The sequence below is a fragment of the Chiloscyllium plagiosum genome, chromosome 7 (genome assembly GCF_004010195.1).
Source record: "Chiloscyllium plagiosum isolate BGI_BamShark_2017 chromosome 7, ASM401019v2, whole genome shotgun sequence".
Classification (NCBI taxonomy): domain Eukaryota; kingdom Metazoa; phylum Chordata; class Chondrichthyes; order Orectolobiformes; family Hemiscylliidae; genus Chiloscyllium; species Chiloscyllium plagiosum.
Window position 1 is genome coordinate 67,463,749 of NC_057716.1, and position 14,945 is coordinate 67,478,693.

Below are 14,945 nucleotides of genomic sequence, written 5' to 3' on the forward strand. Positions count from 1 at the left end.
TGCACAAAACACTACATAGGACAAACACGACATGCTATCCTTAGTAGCCACACACGCAGATGACAAGCAACATGAATTCGACTGGGACAACACTACTATTATAGGACAAGCCAAACTGAGAACAGCCAGGGAATTCCTAGAGGCATGGCACTCATCCACAGATTCAATCAATAAGCACATCAACCTGGACCCAATATACTGACCACTGCAACGGACAGCTGGAACTGACAACCGGAAGCGGCAGAGACAAACCACTATAAATGCCGGAGGAAACATCACAGAAGCGCTTCACAGGAGGCTCCCAAGCACTGAGGATATCACATAGACAGGGGACGAAACGTCTGCAACACAAATTCCCAGCTCGGCGAACAGAACCACAACAAATGCTTTGACTATTAAGATCAAAGATTGCTGAGAGCAAGTCTTATGGTCAATGCCTTCAGATATCCCAGTATGCAAGCTTGAAATAATTTTGCCTGTAAGCATTAAGCATCTCTTACATAAAACAAAAAGGTAAAGGCAAAGAACTGCAGATGGATATCTGAAACAAACAAACAAACAAAGTGCTGGAGAAACTCAGTAGGCCTGGCAGCAATGGTGAATAGAAAACAGTTAAATGTTTCTTCAGAAGGGTCGCTGGGCTCAAAATATTAACTGTTTTCTCATCACAGATGCTGCCAGACTTGCTGAGTTTTGCCAGCAATTTCTGCTTGTGTGTGTTTAGGGATCTCTTAGGATTTGTGAAGAATGGTTTAAAGAATGGGAAATTTCAATTACTCAAAGATTTAAGGAGTGAGAGTTCTTCTCTTTGGAAGAGAGAAGCTTGAGAAGAGAGTTGATAAAACTATTCAAATTCATGAGGGGCGTGGACAGAACAGAGGAAAGATAAATTGTTCCTATTGATGGGAAGACTGAAAATTCAGTCAAAGCTAGTTTGCAGGGATTGGCAACAGCAATGAAAACATTGCAAAGCTTTCTTGAAAGAAAAAGCGGGTAATGGCTAGAATGTAAAAAATTCTGCCTGAGATTGAAGGAAAAATCTTCAATCACAGTTTTCAGAAAAGAAGTGAACTCTTAAGTTTAAAAGGAAGTAGTTACAGGACAATGGGGAATAAGTGCTACTAAGGGATTGCACTTACATACAAAAGGCATACATGACAGGCTCCTGTGCTGTAATGATCTTGTGATTCATTAGCCATTATACGTTTATGAAAAACCAATTGATGTATTAACACTTCGGACTAAAAATATAAGCAATCCAAGAGCAACAAAATTTACTTCAGGAACGTACTGAGGCGATTCATGCCCAAATGCATCAAAATCTGAACAATATCTAGGTTTGGGCTAATAAGTGCTAAGTAATATTAATGCCACGCAAGTACCAGGCAATGATAACCTCCAACAAAGTCAAACAATCAACTGTTGACATTCAATGGCATCACTATCACTGAATCCACCACTACCACCCTGGTGGTTAGATTAGATTAGATTAGATTACTTACAGTGTGGAAACAGGCCCTTCGGCCCAACAAGTCCACACCGACCCGCCGAAGCGCAACCCACCCATACCCCTACATTTACCCCTTACCTAACACTACGGGCAATTTAGCATGGCCAATTCACCTGACCTGCACATCTTTGGACTGTAGGAGGAAACCGGAGCACCCGGAGGAAACCCATGCAGACACGGGGAGAATGTGCAAACTCCATACAGTCAGTCGCCTGAGGCAGGAATTGAACCCGGGTCTTTGGCGCTGTGAGGTAACAGTGCTAACCACTGTGCCACCGTGCCGCCCACTATTGACTATTGACCAGAATCTGTACTGGGCTAGACATATAAATCATTTGGTTACAAGAGCAAATCAGAGGCTAGGAATCTGTAGTTAGTACCTCCTGTCTCTCCAAAACCTGCCCACCATCTACAAGACACACCGTCAGGTATGTGATGAAATATTCCCCACTGGCCTGGGTAAATGCAGCTCCAACACAAGCAGCTTGACACCATCCAGGACCAAAGCAGCCTGCTTGATTGGTACTATTTGCACAAACCATTCATTTCCTCCAACACCAACACATAGTACACACTGCAGCTGCTATCTGGAAGATGAATTTCAGAAATTCACAAGGCTCCTTAGAAAGCACCTTCCAAATCCACGATCTCTATCATCTGGAAGAAAAGGGACAGGACATACATGGGAACACCACCACAAGCAAAGAGCCTCTCCAAGCCGCTCACCATCCTGGCTGAGATATATATCAGTGTTGCTGGGTTGGAATCTTGGAATATCCTCCCTAACATTAAGTGTACCTAGACCAAATGAAGTGCAGCAATTTAATGGAGCAACTCATCACCATCCTGCAAAGGCAATTAGAGGTTGGGCCAGCATTCATTGCCCAGTGAATCGCTCTTCCCCAAACTAATTTTTAAAAAACGCAATTATAAAAATTACAAACAAGTTTTTCAGCTTTCTGAAAACAAATCTGGTTTCCTATTTGTTATAACTGCCAGTCATTATAATGATGATTTATACATCCCCTTAATTCAAGACAAAATGAATTGTTTTAGAGTGTGGGATGATACTTTTATGTGGGATATATGCAAAAATAAATCCATATAACTCCATGTAATGTTTGCTTGAAACAATGTCATGTCAATTGCTTATTATGGTGAAAGAAACTGTAACACTTGCATAAAGTGAAATGCATATTTTAACACATGGTTGATCAGTGGTCTAACGCCATATACCTGCCTCATATCCCTTAATAGCTTTGCTTAATAAAATTTTATCTGAGATATAAAATTAACAACCGATTCAACATCCACTGCCATTTGTGTAAAGTTCCACACATCTACCAGCCTGTGTGTGGAAGAGCTTCCTAACATTTCTCCTGAACACTCTGGGCCTAATTCTCAGACAATGTCCCTGAGCTCTAGAATCCCAAAACAGTGGAAATAGTTTCACTCTATCTACCCTTTCTTTTCCAGTTAATAACGTGAATGCCTTGATCAGATCACCCCTTAACCACTGAGATAAAGCAGGCCTAAATTTGTATAATATGTCCTTATAACTTAACCCCTGAAGTTATCATTCTTGTAAACATGCATTGTATTCCCTTCAAGGATACCATATCCTTCTAAGGCGTGGTACCCAGATCATAGAATCCATACAGTGTGGAAACAGGCCCTCCATCCTAACCTGACCCTCCAAAGAGTAACCCACCCAGATCCATTCTCCTCCCCTATATTCCTATATTTGCCTCTGACTAAGCACCAAACCTACACATCCCTGAACACTACGGGCATTTACCTAACCTGCACATTTTTGGATTGTGGGACGAAACCTATACAGATATGGGGAGAATGTCTGTTTATGTAGAGTTTGCACAATCAACAGAGGCTGGAATCGAACCCGGGTTTCTGGCACTGAGACAGCAGTCTAGCCACTGAGCCACCATGCCGCCCACAGATCTGCTCACAGTATTCCAAGTGGAGTCTAACTAGGGTTTTGTGTAACTGCAGTATAACGTCCGCATCCTTTTACACCAGAATAGTTAGAAGCTAGTGAATTATCAGGGACACTTTGCTGCTTGAAGAATTTTTGATTTTACTTTGAAAATTTAGTGATCGGAATTTTATTTAAAAGGCCATTACTGGGCTGGACAAAGCAAACTTGCCAAATATGTGTAATACATAAAATTGTCGTATCGGGTTTGAGATTGTGGTGTATTGTGTAAAGTTAAAGAAGAATATATTTTCTGTAGTTGATGTATTAATTGTCCACTAAGTAACATTTAGGCTATATTCATTTTAAACTGTTACAGTAAAAGTCTTAAAGTGTGAACTCTTATGTAATACCTTTGCTTAGGTCAATGGGAAATTCTTTTTAAAAAATTCTTGCTCTGCATATAGGATTGCAATGTGTACATACAAATTGATTATGAGGAGTAAAATATATGTAAAGAGAGTTTTAAACATGGAATATTCTGCTAGATAAGCAGCCTTGATTTCTTTGAGGAAATGTCATTCCAAGTCAACTGTGATAAGTCTTACGATAAAACCAAAGCTAAGTAAATGGAAAAATGAAACAAAGAACTGCAGTTGCTCAAGATCTGAAACTAAATCGGAAATTGCTGGTGAAACTCAGGATGGGTCTGGGTAGCATTTGTGGGGAGAAATAGAGTCAATGCTTTGAGTCCAGTGACTCTTCATTGGAACAGTCTGATTGAGGTGAACATCAGCCATGATCTAACTAAATTTCAGAGCAGGATTAAGTGAACTATCGCTGTTCCTATTTAAGTTATGAATTTATAACAAAATAATTAATAAAAATCTTCACTAAAGATTCAAAGCAAACATTGGCATAGGCAAGAAAACTGGCTGATTGGAAGAAAAATTTTTTACCACTTAGATGAGTCAGATTAGTGTAGCAGTTATCCAATGTACTGCATTGCTCAGTTGTAGGTCCAGAACTGTAGCTAAATGTATTAGTGATTGGGTTGGAATTTTCTGTCCTCCTGAAATGATGAATTTTGGTGCCATGGAGGACATTTAATCATGTGGGAAGTATTATTCCACCTTAATTAAATCCATGGCAGGAGGATCTGTGAATGGCTTTCTCAACTGGACAGCGGGGGAAGCTCAACATGCAGATAGCACTACCAAAAATCCAGATTCCATCATTCATTTCTCGATCAAAGAATCCATCATCAGGAATGAGGAATACCACTAAGAGTTACCCTGTCTCTGTGCCAGCCCCTTTCCCCCCACTGACACTCGCAAGTCAACTGTGATCCAGCATCAATCCTAGGTCTCAGATGGGTGCTGACTCAGCACCTTTCGTGGTGATACTTCTGTTCAGTGGGGCTGCTGGTCCCTGACTTACTGACAGTTCTCAGCAGATCTCTATCCCCTGGCCCTTCATCCAGGGTAAAGGCCCACTTCTGGTCTGTGAAGGCCCACAGTTGCAGATGATGAGGTGATCCTTCCCAGAGTGACATAAAGCGGGGATCACACTGGGACTTGGTTTTAAGTAACTAGCTTAACTGCAAGCAATAAAAAGGGACAGAATAAATAAAGAAGAATGTACTCAAAACTGGCTATGAAATAGCATTGGAGAATATACTTTACATAAAATAATTAATATAACTAAGGATAAAATTGAGACACACTTGGGAGTCATCGTAGACTCAAATGCTCAACATGTCCAGTCGATGTAGGGCTGTAATTAAAGCCAGCATAATGCTGAACTAGTCAAAACAGCACAAAGTAGGCCAGAAGTTTCTGATTAAACAGTAGTGTTCTCATTAGGCTAGAACTTGAATTCTGATTAACAATTCTGTGGGCGGCATGGTGGCACAGTGGTTAGCACTGCTGCCTCACAGCGCCAGAGACCCGGGTTCAATTCCCGCCTCAGGCGACTGACTGTGTAGAGTTTGCATGTTCTCCCCGTGTCTGCGTGGGTTTCCTCCGGGTGCTCCGGTTTCCTCCCACAGTCCAAAGATGCGCAGGTCAGGTGAATTGGCCATGTTAAATTGCCCGTAGTGTTAAGTAAGGGGTGAATGTAGGGATATGGGTAGGTTGCGCTTCGGTGGGGCGGTGTGGACTTGTTGGGCCTGTTTCCACACTAAGTAATCTAATCTAATCTAGCATTTGAGGGAGTGCAAAAAAAAATCCTGATCCCTGGTATTGAAGATTAGAGTTTTGGAAAGACAAGAGAAAGGAGACATTCGTAAGTACAGGAGAAATAGAAACTGGAGCAAGTCATTTGAACCCTTGAGCATGCCACACCATTCAATAGGATAAAGGCTGACCTCTTGCATAAAAAATATTTTCCTGCACCATCCCTTTATATCCCTCAACATCCCAAAATCAAATGGGCACTGATCGTGATTAAATTCAATCACAGCTCGCCGGGAGGAGAATTTCAAGGATTCACAACTGACTGTAGAAATTTCTCACCTTAGTCCTCAATGATAAACCATTTACTCAGGCACCATGTTCAAAATTCCCCAGTCAGAGGAACATCTCCACAACCCCCACCCGACACATCTAATGTGACAAGCCCCTTAAGAACTTTATATTTTTAAATTAGATCACCTATATTCCCTGGAATAGAGGAATTAGAAGTCTAATTTCTCCAATCTCTCCTCTGAGAAGATCCCATAAGGCAAAAGTGAGGACTGCTGATGCTGGAAATCAGAGTCTAGATTAGAGTGGTGCTGGAAAAGCATAGCAGGTCAGGCAGCATCCGAGAAGTAGGAAAATCGATGTTTTGGTCAAAAGCTCTTCATCAGGACAAAGGTCACTCTGGTCCAACCTAATGCAAACAATATTAAACATTCTAGTGATCTCAGTCCTAATGAAGGGCTTTTGCCTGAAACGTCGATTTTACTGCTCCTCGGATGCTGTCTGAACTGCTGTGCTCTTCCAGCACCACTAATCCAGAATCTGGTTTCCAGCATCTGCAGTCATTGTTTTTACCCTTTTTAAATTACTTGTTGAACCTGCTTGTTAGCTTTGTGATTCATGTACAAAGGTCACTCTGGTTCAACCTAATGCAAACAATATTAAATATTCTAGTGATCTCAGAGGTATACAAAATAATAAATGGCACGGAAAATGATAATACAATCCTATTATAAACTGAAGCAGCTGGTAGTAGTACAAAAGCAAGACTGTTGAAATTGTCAAAGCTAAGACTGGTGCTGATATCAGGAGGTTCTTCTGCAGGCAGAGATTAATATTTACAATAGCTTTCCAAATGGACAGACAGAAGAGAAAACCTTAAAAATCATTTAAGCAGCAATTAGATGTTGCAATGTGGGATGCGGAGGGCGGTTTACAGAGTGCAATTTCTTCGGATTGAGTATCTAGAAATCTTCTGCAGAAGAGAATCGTATAATCTGCAATGTTAAAAAAAAATAGAAGTTTTTTTTTGTAAAATTCAGTAGCATTTGGTGCTGCTGTCTACCAATACACTGTTTCAGCGTAATTGCATGCCCACAGGTTTTGTCATGAAGTATCTTGGATTCAGTTAGCAAATTTCATGCAATGTAAAAGATGTTTACAGCACAGGCTACATGTCAGAAATTTTACTGAATTGGAGACTCAGACTATAAAAAGGAACAGTTACCATTTCAATGAATGGTCAGTAAAGGACATGACATTTTCAATGCTTTATTCCATTGCAAAGCCATTCACCTATTCCATACTAATTAACTTGTAAGTACAAGGATATTGCTGTCCTCAAGCAATCAAAAGTTGGATGCTCTTTAACTGATGAACTCAATATACTGGATTGTTCCATTCAGGTTCAAAAAGCTTACTGTGAGGCCACTGTATATCAATTACAAAGACTTAACAAGATTACTATTTAAAATAAAAATAAATGAAGAAATGAAATTAAAATTCATTTCAAAACTAGAGCCTCAAACACAGTTGGCAAAGTTCCAGTGATATTTGGGTTTCTGCGTCAGTAGTCAGAGGTCAGAAAGGCCACACTGCAACAACTTTTCTTAGAATTTAGAAGAACTCTGGGGGAAGAGAAGGAACTAACCAATAAGAATCTAAACTGAAATTGAAAGAAGAAATAAAAGTATTGAAGTCCAAAAAACCAAGTTAAGGTTATTCAAACGCTATGTTATGTATAAATGTGGGTGTGCATACACTAGTCAAGAGAGAGAGAGAGAGAGAGAGAGATCTCAAAGTATCTATGTATGTAAATATTAATGAACCTAAAACACATTAATAGACTGATGTGTCAAACACTTAACAGTGTGGTTTTCCTCCTTCTGGAGGTGGAGGGAGAAATGGTAACTAGGGGAATGTAATTGTCGTAAAGTGTGGTGCTAGAAAAGCACAGCAGGTCAGGCAGCATCCCAGAAGGAAAGTCAATGTTTCAGGTGGAAGCCGTTCATCGGGAATGCTGTTGGGTGGTTGCAGAGAGATAATTAGGAGGGTGTGGGTGGGGCTGAGAAGGCGATAGATAGATGCAGGTAGGGGGTGATTGTCATAGGTGGGTGGAGTCTATAGGTGAGAAGGAGGATGGACAGGTCAAGAGGCCAGTGCTGAGTTGGAGGGTTGGATCTGGGATGAGGTATGGGAGGGGAGATTTTGAAACTAGTGGTTAATATTGATGTCGTGTGGTTGAAGGGTCCCAAGGTAGAAGAGAAGGTGTTCTTCCTCCATTCGTTAGGTGGCTTGGATTTGGCAGTAGAGGTGGCCCAGGACTTGCATGTCCTTGATGGAGTGGGAGGGGGAATTGAAGTGATTAGCCACAGGGTAATGGGGTTGTTGGGTGGATTTATCCCAGAAATGTTCCCTGAAACTCTCCGAAAATTGGCGTTTTGTCTCCCTGATGTAGAGGAGATGACATCGAGAGCAACAGATGCAGTAGATGAGGTGGGTTGATGTGCAGGAAAATCGGTGCTGGATATGAAAAGATCCTTTGGGGCCTTGGATGGAGGTGACAGGTGGTGTGTGGATGGAGCGGAAGGGGTAGGTGTGGGTGGCAGAGATGAGGGCTCCTAGTTGGGGAAAGTAATTGGGCAAGTTAATTCTGGAGAGAAACTCACTTCCTTCTTGCTACCTCAGCAATTAAATACTGGGCAAGCAACTCTGAATTTCTCAACTCGCCAGCAATTAAGGCCCTTATTGGCCACTTAAGTACTTTTAGTTTCACCTCCCTGAATACTTGCATTTCTCACTGGCTGGAGAGGCAACTATTTGCTGATTGTGAAACCATGGCAACCCTCCAACTGTGTTTATCAGGGAGGCAGAGGGTTCTCCAATAAACCTAACCTGAGAGCAATTAGAGCTGCAGATCAGTCTGAAGGAGGTGACCTCTGAAAGCCATATTGCAGAGGCACTTCTCTCCACAATAAAGCAAATTATTGTTGCCATTGGATCACATAATAAGTAGGTTTGAAACTGCAGACTTCAGGACCTGGAAGGTGCCAGCTTCTGATATGCTGCAGCTCCTAGTGATCCAGCTAGCCTGTGTCAATATCTATGGTAAGGTGATACACACCCTTACACTTTCTTAGAAGCTCTGAGTGAGCTTATTGGTGGGCAATTCAGAAAGTTATTATCAGTGGGGTGGTGCATTAATTGCCACCTAACTAACGTACCCATACACTTTGAAAAATATGGGAAAATTACAGCGTTGAATTTTTGGTTTTGGTGTGGAAGCAGGACCCAAATTAGGGAAATCATGCCTGAGGAATCTATTGGAATTCTCTATGAATGTAACTTGTCGAATTGAACAGGGGGAGCCAGTGGATGGGTTTAATTGAACTTTCAGAAAACTTGAAATTAGTGCACATGGGATTGGAGGGTAGTGCATTCAGATAAATAGAAAACTAATTGGTAGACAGGATACAAGGAGTAGAAATAAACTTTTTTCTCTGAACAGCATGCAGCGAATAGTGGGGTACTACAGGATCTGTGCCAGGACACCTTCACAATATGTTAATGATTTAGATGAGGAAAGTACATGTAATATCTCCATATTTGCAGGTGATATAAAGTTTTGTGGAAGGGTGAGCTGTGAGGAGGAGACAGAGATGCTCCAGTGTGATTTTGACAAGCTGAGTGGGAAAAATGCTTGATAGATATACAGGGATGGCATGGTCACTCACTAGTTAGACATATTACCTCAGTGCCAGGGACCCAGCTTCAATTCTAGCCTTAAACAACTGTCTATGGAGTTCACACGCTCTCCCCGCGTCTGCATGGGTTTCCTCCAGTTGCTCCAGTTTCCTCCCACAGTCCAAAGATCTGCAGCTTAGGTGGATTGGCCATGCTCAATTGCCCATTGTGACTGGGAATGTGCAGGCTATGTGGGTTAGACATGGGGAACGCAAGTTTACAGGGATTGGGTCGGGTGACATGTGTATGGGTAGGATGCTCAGTTGGTTGGTGTGAACAGCCAGTTACCACACTGTAGGGATTCTAAAATTTAGGTAAATGAGAGGTCATTCATTTTGGGACCAAAAGGAAAACAGGTAAGCTGAATCATAATAAATTGAGGGAAAAAATGTGTAATGAGATCTGGGGTGCCCCTGTCGACTACTTTCTGGGAGCTAATCATGCAGGTGAGGCAAGCGGTACAAAAGCCAAAAGTTAAGTTGGCTTTTATAGAGGGAAGATTCAAGTCGAGGAGCAGAGATGTCTTGCTGTAATTATACAGGACATTGGTGAGGCCACACACAGTTTAATGGATATGGGGTAAACCATTTAGGACTGAGATGGGAAAGATTTCTTCACCCAGAGAGAAAAGGTAAGACTGTGGAATTCACAAACAATGTTTTTATCGATTTCCACATGATCAAGAAGAAGTTTGATATAGCAATTCAGGCTAAAAAGAACAAAATATAGCAGAAAACAGGAAAAGGTTAGTAGACCATAAGATATAGGAGCTGAATTAGGCCGTCTGGTACATCAAATCTGCTCCATCATTTGATCATGGCTGATGTGTTTCTCAACCCCATTCTCCTGCCTTTTCATTGATCCCTATAATAAAGAACCTATCTACCTCTGCCTTAATTACACTCAATGACTTAACCTCCACAGCCTTCTGTGGCAATAAGTTCCACAGATTCACCACCATCTTCCTGAAGAAATTCCTCCTTATCTCAGTTCTGTAGAGTCTTCCCTTCATTCTGAGGCTGTCTTCTTGGGTATTAGTCTCTCCTATGAGCAGAAACATCTTCTCCACATCCACTCTGTCCAGGCCTCTTAGTATTCTGCAAGGTCCTCTCTTATCCTTCTAAACTCCATCAGATTCAGACCCCGATTCCTCACTCCTATTATGACAAGCCCTTCACCCCCAGGACCATTATCGTGAACTTTGTATGGACCCCTTCTAATGCCAACACGTTCTTCCCTAGATACAGGGCCCAAAGTTGCTGTCATACTTTCAATACTTGCATACATTTAAAATACATTCCTCCCCAATATGCTTAAAGCTTTCTATGCTTGGTTCTGGCAGAATGCAGTGGCGCAGTGTCACCTGCCCCGACAGTCCCAGATGCACCTGTTCCCTCTGTCACTCCTGCAGACATTAGATCAGTCTTCCTGGCAGCCAATCCTAGGAAAGCGATCGGCCCCAATCGGAGTCCCCAGCCAGACACTTCGATTTAGTGCAGACCAGCTGGTGGAGGTACTCATTGACATCTTCAACCTCTAATTGCAATCCAAAGACCCCACCCACTTCAAGACCGCCACCATCATTCCAGTACCAAAGAAATCTTTTGCAATCTGTCTTAATGTCTACTGCCTGATGGCTTTGACCTCCAGAACTATGAAGTACTTTGAGAGGCTGGTCATGGCCCATATCAACTCTAGCCTCCCAGCCTGCCTCAATCCCCTGCAAGTTGCCAACCGACATAACAGGTCCACAACAGACGCCATTTTCCTAGTCCTGCAATCATCTCTGGAACATCTGGATAATAAAGGACACATACATTAGACTCCTATTGATCAACTAGTTTTACCTTGAACACTATAATTCCTACCAGCCTAATCTCAATACCCAGGTCTTGGCTCCACCCTCTGCAACTGGATCCTCAGCTCCTGACCCACACACTGCAATCACTGAAGATAGACAACAGCACCTCCTCCACGATAATCCTCAACACTAGTGTCCCAGAAAGATGTGTTCTCAGTTCCCAACTGTATTCCCTACACACCCACGACTGTGTAGCCAAATTCTGTGTGATCGCCATCTATAGGTTTGCTGACGACACCACTGTGGCAGGATGGACATCAAATAATGATGAGTCAGAATGCAGGAAGGAGAGAGAGGGCTTGATGTCATGGTATAATGATAACAATCACCCCAACAATGTCAGCAAAACAAAAGAACAGATCACTGACTTCAGGGAGAAAGGATGGGGACACATGCCTCTCTACATCAACAGAGCTAAGGTAGAGAGGGCAGAGAATGTCAAGTTCCAAGGAGTGACAATAACCACCAATCTGTCCTGGGCTTCCCATGTAGATGCAACAGTTAAGAAGGCACAATATCTCTTCTTCCTCATGTGGCTCAGGAAATTCAGCATGTCCATGACAACCATCACCAACTTCTACAGATGCATTCTGTAACGGCCTGGTACAGCAACTGCTCTGTCCAGGACAGTAAGAAACTACAGAAAGTTGTGTACAGTCCAGACCATCCCAAGAGCTCCATTTAGACTTCTCATTGCTGCAGAAAGGCTGCCAACATCAAAGATGCCTCTCACCCCAGTAATGTGCTTTTCCATCAGGAAGAAGATAGGAGCTGGAACACATGCACCAACAGGCTCAAGAACAGCCTCTTCCCTGCTGTTATTTGACTGCTGAATAAATCTTTCTGCCTCAAATAATGTTGATCTTGCTAATATTGATCTTGTTTTGCACACTTCCTGTGCGGCTGTAACCTTTTATTCCTCACTCTGCCTAAACACCCTATGACCAGTATGTCCTTGTTTGCTATGATCTACCCACACTGCTCGCAAACAAAGCTTTTCATTGTAGTTAGGTACATGTGACTACAATAAATCAAATAGAACAAACATTGTACTCATGAATTTAGAAAGGATTGTAAATTTCGAAGATTTTACTACTACTTTCATTAGGGCAAGTTCTAGATCGAACTCCAGGTTTAGTCCAAATTCTAGAAAAATATGAATAAGGGAAAGTGAAAACTTCCAACAGGAGGAAATCATAGGCATTGCCAATCTTGTATCATACCAATCTAATAGAAGATGTCCACAGATCATCCTCTTAAGTTAGGTGTGACAAATTCCTTGGCTGACATAGATGTTTGAGAGTGACAGCAGTTATTTGAGCTAATCATAACTGATGTACATTGGAGTGGATTTCTTTTCCATTAGGCCTGTTGTTTTCATTAGGCAAGGCGCATGGAGTACACAGAAAAATCTGGTCATTGTTACCTGCTCACAGGTGTCAACCAGCAGCTTATTCATTTTAAACATTTAAAATGGGGCCCATTTTATAGGACAGCAGTTGGCTTCCATGACGGTCTGGGCTGTGCACACAACTTTCTGTAGTTTCTTGTATGTAAAAGTAGTCTAATCCAATAGTAGGTCAAATATCCTTCAGGCAAACATTGGCCCTTTTGTACCTGTTTCATAACTTTATAAGATATAGGAGCAAAATTAGGCCATTTACCCCATTGAGTCTGCTCTGCCATTCGATTAGGCTGATATGCTCCTCAACCCCATTTTCTTGCCTTCTCTCCAAAACCCTTCAACCCATTACCAATTAAAAATCTGTCTCACTCCTCAAATTTACTCGCCGTGCCAGCATCCATCGCACTTTGGGGTAGCGAATTCCATGGTTTCAAACCTGTATCACATACCTGCCCCTGTGACGAGAGGTGTGGTTCATGGAGGTGTTATAATGGAGGGATCCAAGATGCAAAAAATAATGTAAATTAGAAAGTAGCTTGCAGCTGCTGCCAAAGAAGCCTTAGTGAAATATAGGAACAATTTATTTTGGATGCTGAAATCTATACTAAAAACAAAAAAATGCTGGATATCACAGCAGGTCAGGCAGCATCCATGGAAGCTGTTTTCTGAGAAGAGGAGTTTGGCTGTGGACGTGACATCATGAAGATTTGAAAGTTCCCTGCCTATCCTCCCATTATCAGATAGTGGAAGTTCAAAGAATAGAAATTAAATTTAGGAATGTCAATGGAACAGAGAAGTAAACAGAGTAAAACAACTATTTGAACTGCATTTTCACTGTAAAATGCTTTAGAAAAAAATTGAGGTAATAAAATTGCCAAATGGATTATTCAGCCTGTCTTAACAAAATTATGAAGTTGATACCACAAACATTAATTTAGTGAAACAAGGTTAGCACTGCTGCCTCACAGCACCAGGGTCCCAGGTTCAATTCCAGCCTAGGGCAACGGTGTGTGTGGAGTTTGTACATTCTCCCAGTGTCTGCGTGAGTTTCCTCCGGGTGCTCCGGTTTCCTCCCACAGTCCAAAGATGTGCAGGTTAGGTGAATTGGCCATGCTAAATTGCTCATAGTGCTAGGTGCATTAGTCAGAGGGGAATGGGACTGGGTGGGTTACTCTTTGGAGGGTCGGTGTGGACTGGTTGGGCCGAAGGGTTTGTTTCCGCACTGTAGGGAATCTAATCTAATCAAAATCATATTACCACTCAAATTTAAATTTATCCATTAATAATAATTAGGTAAAATATTTTTAGAAGTCCACTCACGCCAAGTTAAGAAGCATTTGTTTTGATTTAAAAAAAAATCTTACATGCCCTTCTCCACAGTAAACACCAATGCAAAATACTCATTTAGTATCTTCCCCCATCTCCTGCAGTTCCACACATAGGCCGCCTTGCTGATCTTTGAAGGGCCCTATTCTCTCCCTAGTTACCCTTTTGTCTTTAAAATGTATTTATAAAAATTGTTTGGATTCTCCTTAACCTTATTTCCCAAAGCTATCTTTCTCTTGTTCCCTTTTTGCCCTCCTGATTTCTCTCAAGTATATGCCTGCTGCCTTTATACTCTAAGGATTCACTAAACCCTCAATTTCTTTAATCGTCCAGCATACCCTACACTTACCAGCCTGCCTTTCACCCTAACAGGAACAAACTCTCTCTGGACCCTTGTTACCTTATTTTTGAAGGCGTCTCATTTTCCAACTGTCCCTTTACCTGCAAACATCCACCTCCAATCAACTTTTGAAATTTTTTGCCTAATACTGTTAAAACTGACCTTCCTCCAATTTAGAACGTTAACATTTAGATCCTTTTCCATCATTATTTTAAAACTACTGGAAGTATGGTCACAGTGCTCCCCCACTGACATCTCAGTCACTTGCCCTGCCTTATTTCCCAAGAGTAGGAACATCCAAATACTGAAACAGAAAGTGTTCTTGTACACATGTAACAAATTCCTCTCCATCTAAACCCTTAAC

General features: G+C 41.8%; 1 protein-coding gene across 1 annotated transcript in view; it reads right to left on the bottom strand.

Moving 5' to 3' along the window:
* The window catches only part of LOC122551676 (extended synaptotagmin-3-like), a 141,892-nt gene that overhangs the window by 104,120 nt on the left and 22,827 nt on the right, over positions 1-14,945 (bottom strand). The gene's annotated exons all lie outside the window — the stretch shown is intronic.